This window comes from Pongo pygmaeus, chromosome 5 (genome assembly GCF_028885625.2).
Source record: "Pongo pygmaeus isolate AG05252 chromosome 5, NHGRI_mPonPyg2-v2.0_pri, whole genome shotgun sequence".
Classification (NCBI taxonomy): domain Eukaryota; kingdom Metazoa; phylum Chordata; class Mammalia; order Primates; family Hominidae; genus Pongo; species Pongo pygmaeus.
The window spans coordinates 99,312,847-99,324,875 of NC_072378.2; the positions used below are offsets into that span (position 1 = coordinate 99,312,847).

General features: G+C 39.1%; 1 pseudogene; it reads left to right on the plus strand.

Annotated features, from left to right (window-relative positions):
- Window positions 1–1,623: 1,623 nt before the first annotated feature.
- Window positions 1,624–12,029, plus strand: part of LOC129038967 (small ribosomal subunit protein uS3-like) — a 44,960-nt pseudogene continuing 34,554 nt past the window's right edge.

The window sequence follows — 12,029 nt, forward strand, 5'->3', positions numbered from 1 at the left end:
TAGTGGAGACGGGGTTTCACCACATTGGTCAGGCTGGCCTTGAACTCCTGACCTCAGGCAATCCACCCGCCTCGGCCTCCCAAAATGCTGGGATTACAGGCGTGAGCCACCACACCTGGCCTTTTTTTTTTTTTTGAGACAGGTTCTCACTGTCCTCCAGGCTGGAGTGCAGTGACGTGATCTTGGTTCACTGCAACCCCACCTCCCGGGCTGAAGAGATCCTCCTACCTCGGCTTCCCAAAGTGCTGGGATTACAGGCATAAGCCACCATGCCTGGCTGAAAAATTCTTTTCTGTACTCTCACAACACTTTTGACATGAGATGTGTGGGAGATGTGTAGGTTTTCCAAAACCAAGTAATTCTCCAATTCTCTGTGGACACTAACTGATGTTCTAAAATTTTATTTTGAACTAACTACTCAGAGTTAGCACAGACCCCACAAGCTAAGGGTTCAGTCCCACAAGACTGCCCCTACCTCAGATGCCAGTCACAAGTCCAGGCCTCCTACTCTTCTGACCAACTAGCTGTAAATTGGGGGTTCTCTTGACCCCTTCCTTGGGTTTGTTACTTTGCTAGAACTGCTCAAAGAAGTCAGAGAAACAAATTTATTGATTTATTTGAAAGAATATAATAAAAAATACAGATAAACAGCCAGATGAATAGGTACCTAGTGGGAAGTCTAGAAGGGTCCCATGCACAGGAGCTTCTGTCCCTATGGAGTTGGGGTGTGTTATCCTCCCAGCACTTGAATGTGTTCACCAACCAGAAGCTCTCTGAACCCCATTAGAGATATATATGGAAACTTCATCATGTAGTCATCAGTTATTAACTGAGTCTCCAGCTGCTCTTACCTCCTGGAGGATGAGAATGGGGCTGAGTTCCAAGCTTCTAATCATAGTTGGGTCTTTCTGGTGACCAGCCCCCATCCTGAAGCTATCCATGAACCCACCAAGAGTCACTTAATTAGAACAAAAGAATCTATCACCCAGGAAATTCCAAGGGATTTGGGAGCTCTGTGTCAGTAAGTGGAGTAAAAAATGAAATTCATTAAAACAAAAGATGCTCCTAGCACCACCCCCCACCCCCATTGCTCAGGAAATTATAAGGGTTTTAGGAGCTCTTGTATCAGGAACCAGGAGCAGAGACCAAATATATATTTATTATGTCACTGTGCAAAATACATACCTAGAATACATAGTTTATTAAAGCAAAAATTAACTATAGTTAACTGACTGGAACCAGGGGGAAATTCTTTTAATCTAGTCTTTCCAGCTATTAATAGTGATACCACTTTGAAGTTGCCTAAATTGTTTATTTTTGCCGGGTTTGACGTCAATAAAGGGAAACTGCCACGATTTTTATACTGCTATTTCTAAAGATGTCACTTATAAGGAAATTAAAAACCTGCTGAACTCTAAAAATATTATGTTAATTGATGTTAGAGAGATATGGGAAATTCTGGAGTATCGAAAAATCCCTGGGTCTATCAATGTACCATGTAAGTGACATGTGTCTTAATTTATTAAAAAACATATAAATAATTTACTATATCTAAAATCTAATTGAAATTCTTAACATTTTCTTTCAGTGGATGAAGTAGGTGAAGCTCTACGGATGAACCCAAGAGACTTCAAAGAGAAGTACAATGAAGTAAAACCATCCAAATCTGACAGCTAGTGTTTTCTTATTTAGCCGGAGTGAGAAGCAAGAAGGCCCTGGACACAGCAATATCTCTGGGCTTTCACAGGTGTGTAGATGAATGAAAAAATGGATTGATAAATGTATAATCCAATGTTTCATATATATTACATTTTTATATGTCTATTTAAGAATTTCTTGTAATTACTGTCAGTAAAGGCAGATAGCAAAACTAAGAGCCTCTTTTCATCTTACTCAAAAGCAACACAATCTTCTACATAGTTGTAGAGTCTAAATTGTATGGTGAATAGCCATTTAATTATTTATCTCTAAATTTCTGTCAATCTTCTGTTATAAAATACAGAAAATGTTTATAGCGGCCAGGCGTGGTGGCTCACACCTGTAATCCCAGCACTTTGGGAGGCCGAGGCAGGTGGATCACGAGGTCAGGAGATCAAGACCATCCTGGCCAACATGGGGAAACCCTGTCACTACTAAAAATACAAAAATTAGCTGGGCGTGGTGGTGCACTCCTGTAGTCCCAGCTACTTGGAAGGCTGAGGCAGGAGAATCGCTTGAACCTGGGAGGCAGAGGTTGCAGTGAGCCGAGATTGCACCACTGCACTCCAACCTGGCAACAGAGCGAGACTCTGTCTCAAAAAAAAAATGTTTATAGCACTATTTGATATATGTTTTCAGTGCTCAACACTATGCCAGAGGATGGAAAGAATGGGTAACCTGTGAATTTTCAGAAAAGAAACAAGGAAATTGAATTTCTGGAATACAAGTTGGCTCTTTCCTTGTGTACATGCAGCCTAGGATAGTGGAATGAGCAAAATAATAAAAATCTAGTCCTGGCACCACTGGTTATGGTAAGGGGATTTTTGTATAAGTCAATTAGTTGTTGAATCATTTTCTCATCTGTAAATTGAAAATGGCACTCTCCCCTGAGATAATGCATGTTACTTGCCATGGAAATATAAAGGTCGGGATTCTATGAATTAATTTTAAGTAGCTTAGTATCATTCAATAGTATTCTAAAAGACCAGGTTACTTATATTACCTATTCATGTATGACATTTGTGTTAGTATACCTTCTATTCATCAAAGGGGCTATGAACTAGACCTGCAGATTAACACGCAGATGTGGCCTTAAAAAAAAAATCAATTAATCTGGGATCCAGAGAAGTAGGTGGAATTTGAACAATGAAAATACGTTAATAGCTTCTAAAGATTTACAGCAGTGTTATGACCAGCATGGTAGTGATGAAATTTGCAATTTAAAAAATTAAAATTGGGCCGGTTGTGGTGGCTCATGCCTATAATCCCAGCACTTTGGGAGGCCGAGGAGGGTGGATCATGAGGTCAGGAGATCAAGACCATCCTGGCCAACATGGTGAAACCACCCCCCCGTCTCTACTAAAATATAAAAAATCAGCCAGGTGTGGTGGCGGGCGTCTGTAGTCCCAGCTACTCAGGAGGCTGAAGCAGGAGAATCACTTGAATCCAGGAGGCGGAGGTTGCAGTGAGCCAAGATTGCATCACTGCACTCCAGCCTGGTGACAGCGTGAGACTGTGTCTCACACACGCACACACAAAATAAATAAATAAAATAAAAATTATGATTAGTATGGGGATAATCAGAACAGTGGTTGCTGTTCTAGAGGGAAGAAGATTAACTGGAAAAGGCAAGGAGGGTGGCTCAGGCCTGTAATCCCAGAACTTTGGGATGCGTAGGCAGGCAGATCGCTTGAGCGCAGGAGTTCAACACCAACCCGGGCAACATGGTGAAACCCAGTCTCTACAAAAAAATACAAAAAATTAGCCAGGCATGGTGGCACGTGCCTGTGGTCCCAGCCACTTGCCACCTAAAGCAGGAGGATCACTTAAACGCTGGAAGATCACACCACTGCACTCCAGCCTGGGTGACAGAGTGAGACCCTGTCTCAGAACAACAACAACAAAATTAAAAAACAAAAAAACAAACAAAAAAGGCAAGGAGAGAACTTTCTAGGGTGATGGAAATGTTCTGTATCTTGACTGAGGTATTGGTACTTAGGTGTATACCTTTGTCAAAACACATTGAACACTTAAATGTATTTTTGGTAAGTGATTATACCTCAGTTTAAAAATAATGAAAACAGAAATGCCTAAATGTAAATGACTCCCACTAGCATGGGTATATTCGTTTGGAATGTTAAGTCTTACACTTATTAGTGTGCTAATGCACTGGTGGCAAAATAAACCTGTTTTCTCTTGTCTGTGCCTCTTTAGACCCATGTATTTTTAGACTCACTCATGCAGTCATTCTTGCAGTAACTATAAGGACAATGTCAGAAATATATATATTTCTGTCAGTGTGTATGTGTGTGTATATATATACATATATATGTTTGTATATATATACACATGTTTGTATATATACATATATATGTTTGTATATATACATATATGTGTGTGTGTGCATATATATATATATATATATATATATAAAGGCAAGGAGAGAACTTTCTAGGGTGATGGAAATGTTCTGTATCTTGACTGAGGTCAAGATATATATATATATACACACACACACACACACATATATAAGAGCCATAATCTCAGGGAGAAGGAAAGTTGTAGACAATGAACCAGCATTGAAGTACTGGGCCCATCAAGGAATAGGATTCTGGGTAAATACATCAGGCTTTTAGTCGGAATCCTGAAAAGGCTATGCCCTAGAAGTAGAGGTGAACCAGAAATTCACAACCCCCACAAGGACTCAAAACAAGCTTTGAATCAACTAAATCCCTGAATGAATTAAGGTGATCTTCCTAATATCTTAAGGGCCTACCAGAAGTAAATCCTCTCTGGAGAAAGATACCATTATCTAGCTAGAGCAGAGGCTGGCAATAATCAATCTTTTAGTCTTGTGGCCAATTAGGTTTCTGTTGCAACTGCTCAACTCTGCTGTTGCAGCACAAAAGCAGCCACAGACAATACATAATGAGAGTATTCCAGTAACTCTACTTATGGCCACTTAGGTTTGAATTTTGTTTCATGTGTTGCCAAATATTATTCTTCATTTGATTATTTTTCTATCATTTAAACATATAGCAAACATTCTTAAAGCCAGGCAAAAACAGGTAGCAGGTCAGATTTGGTCCATGGGGCATAATTTGTAGATCCCTGAGCTAGAGCCACAAATTTTCCTTACAATTTTTCACATACAATTTCACCTTAAAATTTTCACATACAATTTCAGGTATTCTATCAAAAATTACTAGGCACAGCAGTCAATAGGACCTTATGATTGAGAAATAATGGAAAAACAAGACAAGAGAAACGGATCCAAAGAAGATCTACAGATTGGAGTTTTCAGACACAGACTTTAAAATAACTGTGATTAATATATTCAGTAACTTAGATAACAAAATTACAGTAATTGAAATTAAACACCCAATAGAAGGTAGATAGGTTTAATGGCCAATTAGACACACCTGATGACAGGATTAGTGAAAATGGAAAAATCAGAGGTACCTGTATTAACATGGATGACTCTTACAATATTGAGGGAAAAAAGCAAATTACAGAAACATACTGTATAGTTTTTTTTTTTTTTTTTTTTAAGACAAGCTTTTTCACTGTTACCCAGGCTGAAATGCAGTAGCAAGATCACAGCTCATTGCAACCTATACCTCCTGGGCTGAAGCAGTCCTCCCACCTCAGCCTCCAGAATAGCTGGGACTACAGGCACGCACCACCACACCTGGATAGTTTTTTCACTTTCTGTAGAGACAGGGTCTCGCTATGTTGCCCAGGTTAGTCTCGAACTCCTAGCCTCAACTGATCCTACTGCTTCTGCCTCCCAAAGCACTGGAATTACAGGCATGAGACACCATGCCTGGCCAGTATAGTTTTTAAACATACAAAATATTATATTATTATTTAGGCATATGGACATATATAGTGTAAGTATAAATAAATTATAAAAATATCTACTTCTGAATGGTTTCCAATAGGGGAAGGGAGAGGAACACAATAGGCTTTAACAGTATTGTTGACAATTTTATTTAATATGTTTGGTAGATAAGCACTTATTTTTACCTTTTGTATGCATGGGACAGGAACTGTTGTCCCCACTAGGCTACACTTGAACAAGACTATGTACTTTTGGATTCCTGGTACCCTTTTTTTTTTTTTTTTTTAAGAAAAAAACTTGATAATGTATTCTATTTACCCAAATAAACAAAAGGTTAATAAATTAGAATAATGTATCTTTTATATTAGATCAAACTTAGACAATTTTAGTTGTCATTCTGATACAAAGATTTAACAAATTTTATGTGTGTATATATATGTGTGTATATATATATATGGGTTTTTTTTTTTTTTTTTGAGACGGAGTCTCGCTCTGCTGCCCAGGCTGGAGTGCAGTGGCACGATCTTGGCTCACTGCAAGCTCCACCTCCCGGGTTCACGCCATTCTCCTGCCTCAGCCTCCCCAGTAGCTGGGATTACAGGCACCCGCCACCATGCCTGGATAATTTTTTTTGTATTTTTAGTAGAGACGGGGTTTTACCATATTAGCCAGGATGGTCACGATCTCCTGACCTTGTGATCTGCCCACCTCAGCCTCCCAAAGTGCTGGGATCACAGGCGTGAGCCACCACACCCAGGCTTTTTTTTTTTTTTTTTTTTCTTTTTTTTTTTTGAGACAACGTCTCGCTCTTTCTCCCAGGGTGGAGTGCAGTGGTGCGATCTCCGCTCACTGCAACCTCTGCCTCTGGGCAAATTATACTTTTTAAACTGCACTGACTTATACAACAATTTTTTTTTTTTTTTTAGACAAGGTCTCACTCTGTCTCCTGGCTGGAGTGCAGTGGCATGATCACAGCTCACTGCAGCTTGACTTCCTGGGCAGCTCACGTGATTCTCCTGCCTCAGTGTCCTGAGTAGCTAGGACAACAGGCACATACCACCACAGCCAGCTAATTTTTCTATTTTTTGTAGAAGTGGGGTTTCACCATGTTTCCCAGGCTGGTCTCAAACTCCTGGGTTCAAGCAATCACCCTGCCTTGGCCTCCCAAAGTGTGGGGACTACAGGCATGAGCCACAGCACCTGGCCTTATGCCAACAAAACTCTTATGAGTAAAACCATTATTAAGGTCTGTAGTATCAGAGACCTCAAAATGTGAATAGACAGCATATGATTTAATACATCACTTAATAAATGTCTGTTTATTTCAATAATGGGAGAATATCACTTTTACTTTGATAACACAAGGGTAGATCAAAAGTTTCAGATATGTATGAGAAAAGCCAGATTACATTTTTAAATGCTATATGTACTCTACATCTCTTTCGTAATGGAATAGGAGAAAGATGTCCTGAAAAAACTGGCAACAGTGGATAGCCTCAGAGTTCTAAATTAATCAAAGTATTAATTTAGTTTCTTTCATTCACATCATCTTTCTTCCGTGCTTATGATCTCAGTGGGGTTTCTTGGATTCTGAGATAATGTGCCCTTTTGCTATCTAGAATGTGTATGCCATAGAACTACTGGACAGAGGTAGGATCAGCAGCTAATCTATGAGAAATTTTGTATGATTAGACACAAAAAATTGAATGCTTATCCTACCATCCAGTAAAAAATATTTTTCAGTGCCCCCCAAAATAGCAATTTATTAATGGAAAAATATAATTTTATCACTACCACTTTTTAATGCTACAAGTTTCTCCAGGAGCAAAGGATAAGAAGAAAAAAAGAGAGAAATTTTAATAAGGTATTATTATTATTTTTTTTGAGACAGTCTCGCTCTGTTGCCCAGGCTGGAATGCAGTGGGTCCATCTCAGCTCACTGCAACCTCCGCCTCCCGGGTTCAAGCAGTTCTCCTGCCTCAGCCTCCCAAGTAGCTAGGAATACAGGCGCACACTGCCACACCTGGTTAATTTTTTTTTTTTTTTTTTTTTAGGCAAATTTTCATTCTTATTGCCCAGGCTGGAGTACAATGGCGCGATCTCAGCTCACCACAACCTCCACCTCCCGGGTTCAAGCAGTTCTCCTGACTCAGCCTCCCGAGTAGCTGGGATTACAGGCACCTGCCACCATGCCTGGCTAATTTTGTATTTTTAGTAGAGACGGGGTTTCTCCATGTTGGCCAGGCTGGTCTCGAACTCCCGACCTCAGGTGACCCGCCCACCTCGGCCTCCCAAAGTGCTGGGATTACAGATGTGAGCCACCGCGCCTGGCCACACCTGGCTAATTTTTTGTATTTTAGTAGAGATAGGGTTTCACCGTGTTGCCCAGGCTGTTCTCGAACTCGTGAACTCAGGCAATCCGCCCGCCTCGGCCTCCCAAAGTGCTGGGATTATAGGCATTAGCCATCGCGCCCGGCCAATAAGGTATTATAATGGCAGAATGTGGTTGAAGTGAATCCAAATAAGGATAAATAATAGTTCCTACTTCACAGTAAAGTTTTGAAGATTAAATCAGATAACATGTCAAATATTTAATACTTTGCTGCTATTCTTACTGTGTGAATATGTACAATATGATACCTGTTTGTAGGCAGCTGATATTTTGTGTTACTGTTTGCATTAATTTAACATTAATGGGTAAAGACGGCAGGTGAAAACTCCTAAACATCTGGGGGCCGAAATGGCAGTGGACTCCTTACTGAAAACAAGGAGATAAAGTGAAACTCTGCATACTGAACAATGAGCTAGCTTTTTGCCTTATTTCGTCTCTGAGAACTGACAGCTCAGCTCCTACTATACCTGAGATAGATTTCTCTCCAGAAAAATTGACCCATCCTGAAGAAAAACCTTTAAAAAATAATGCTGGGGGTGTGAGGCTAAGGAAAATGTTTTGCTGTTCCCTTACCTATAATGAAGCTCACCACTGAAAAGTCCTACCCATGTACACAGAGATGTTCCAGTTAGCTTTCTCTGTGTCTCTCAAATATGAAGGATCCCGAAACAATTACCGCCAAGCTTCTAACTTGAAAGACTATGACCAAACCAAACAGCAAAAAGGAACTTAAAGGAAATACAGGTTTAATAGCCCTTATCTGAAACAGCTGGAACCAGAAAGTGTCTCAAATTTTGAATATCTGCCTATATATAATGAGATAGCTTGGGGATGGCACCCAAGTCTAAACAAAATTCATTTATATTTCATGTACACTTAATACAAATAGCCTGGAGTTAATTTTATACAGTATTTTGAAATAATTGTGTGCATGAAACAAAGTTTTGACCCATCTCATAAAATCAGATAGGGAATTTTCTACTTGTGGCATCATGTTGGCACTCAAGTTTTGGATTTTGGAGCATTTTGGATTTCAGATTTTCAGATTATGGATGCTCAACCTGTAGTGTTAATGCAGGGAACAAAGAAAATTTTAAAACAACCAAAAAAACCTAAGTTAATATCCTTAGAATTTTGAGAAGCCATTGCACTCTCCAGAACAAGGTACTACTTAAAAGACTTGGATTACCAGCTAAGTGCAGTGGCTCATGCCTATAATCCCAGGGCTTTGGGAGGTCAGGTAAGAGGATCACTTGAGGCCAGGAGTTTGAGACCAGCCTGGAAAACACAGTGAGACCCCTCCCTATTTCCACAAAAAATTTAAAACTTAGCTGTGCACCCATAGTCCTAGCTATTCAGGACACTGAAGTGGAGGATTGCTTGAACTCAGGATTTCAAGGTTACAGTGAGCTGTGATCGTGCCACTGCACTACAACCTGGGTGAGAGAGGAAGACCTTATCTATGGTGAAAGAAAAAGACTTGGATTCCCCATATCTCTTAAATGCAAGAACAAACAAAGGGAAAGTCCCAGTATGATCAATTCTATTATGACAACTGTGTTACTTGGACAGTAGTCAGTCCTGACTGAAGGCTGTAGAACTCCAAGAAGTCTCCCTGTGATTTGGAAAATAAAAAATGACAAACGATTCTGATGATCAATTAATAGAAGATACAAATGAAGTTGAACAAATTACAACCAAGACAATTACTACTTCCAGAAATACAAAAATATTATAAAAGAAAGAAAATGTAATCATGGTATGCTATAGAAGACAATATTATCTATGTACATTTATATATTCGATATGAATTTAACAAAAATTATACAATTAAGTAATGATGGGAGTAGAAGTCCCAGTGTAAGATCAGGTTGGGGAAGGAGAATAGGGGGAGAAGAATGAAAAGCAAAATCTTCATCTTCCATAGCAGGGAGTTAGATAATATTTATAATTAAAAAAAAAAAAAGAAAAGAAGAAATGAGGGGAGTGTAAGCAGAGGAGGTAATATGGTAATATATTTGGAGATTAGATGCCCAGGTTTTAAAAAATGCTTTATTTATTGTTTAATAAACAGATACAGAGTCTGGCTTTGTTGCCCAGGCTGGTCTCGAATGCCTGGCCTCAATCCTCTTGCATCAGCCTCTCAAAGTGCTGGGATTATAGGCGTGAGCCACCACGTCTGATCAAATGCCCAGATAGTAAGAATTAGAATCTAATCCAAGCTCTGTCACTTACTTAATCTGTGACTGGGTAAATTACTTAATATTTCTGCTCCAAAGTTTCATCATCTTTAAAATGATTGTTCTAAGAATTTACTTCATAAATGCAGACAGCTTAGAACATAATTGGCACATTTTTAATAAGTGTTCAAATAAATGTTATAATTAAAACCTTTTCACTTGGAAATGTGGAAGTAAACAGCAGAGAAGTGACTAAAAGTTGAAAGTGGCTGCCTCTGGAGAATGGGAATGAGAGGTAGGGAGAATGGGACACGGGTCTAACATTTTCTCTATAATGTCTTACAGCAACACTGTCCAATAGAATTTTTTTTTTTTTTTTGAGACAGAGTCTCATTCTGTTATCCAGGCTGCCCAGGCTAGAGTGCAGTGGCATGATCTCAGCTCACCACAGCCTCTGCCTCCCAGGTTCAAGCAATTCTCCTGCCTCAGCCTCCTGAGTAGCTGGGATTACAGGCACCGGCCACCAAGCCTGGCTAATTTTTTTTATTTTTTAGTAGAGACGGGGGTTCACCATGTTGGCCAGGCTGATCTCGAACTCCTGACCTCAGGTGATCCACCCGCCTCGGCCTCCCAAAGTGCTGGGATTGCAGGCGTGAGCCACTGCACCTGGCCCAATGTAATTTTAATGCAAACCATTACATGATTTTAAATCTTACACTTAAAAAATTTAAAAAGAAAGTGAAATTAATTTCAATGTTTTATTTAATCCTATGTATCCAAAATATTTAAAATATGTAATCATTATAAACAAATTAGAGATTTTATATTCTTTTGTTTTGTACTATTTGAAACCCAACATATATTTTTACATTTACAGTACATCTCAATTCACACTAGTCACATTTTAAGTGTTCAGTAACCACATGTGGCTAGTAGCTATCATACTGGACAACTATGGTAATATTTGATTTTTAAAAACAATACATATCATCAATGGCTGCTATTAAATCATAGAGAAACCCAGCCACTTTATGTCTCCTGATTAAACACTACTTTATTTGTACAGTGGTCTACTAAAAAAAAAAAAAGACAGAAAAAAAGAAAGCAAGCAAACAAGCAAGGCTGAATCTGATCAAGCCTGTAGATTCAATTACCAATTTATAGAAAATATAGAGGAGAAAATAACATATTAAATGGCATGTCAAGGATGCAATCAGCAAAATCCAGATGGTGAGTGACTCTTAGTAGACAAGCAAACCAAAAACAGGAATTTTAAAAATGTGACTGAGAAGGAATTCATGAATTTAAAAAGACATGGCCGGGTGCAGTGGCGCACGTCCGTAATCTCAGCGCTTTGGGAGGCTGAAGTGGACAGATCACTTAGGTCAGGAGTTCCTGACCAGCCTGGCTAACATGGCAAAGCCCTGTCTCTAATAAAAATACAAAAAATTAGCCAGGTGTGGTGGCATGCGCCCGTAGACACAGCTACTCTGGAGGCTGAGGCAGGAGAATCACTTGAACCCAGGAGGCAGAGGTTGCAGTGAGCAAGATTGCACCACTGCACTCCTGCCTGGGCGACAGAGTAAGACTCCATCTAAAAAAAAATAATACAAATAAAATAATAAAAAGACAAAAGATTTGTCAATAAATTGTAATGTGTGATCCTTATTTAGATCCTGACTAGAACTCTAACAATTTTTATACTTGTGAAATAACTGAAAATCTGATATTATTTTTACTAATTCTTTTTGAGGCACAATAATACTTTTAGTTTTTTTAAAGAGCTATTATTTCTTAGGAATATATGCTGAAATATTTATGGATAAAATTATATGATATCTAGGATTTGCTTCAAAATAAGATGGGGGATGGTAACTTATAGAAAGTAGGTGGGAGTTTAGATGAAATGAAATTG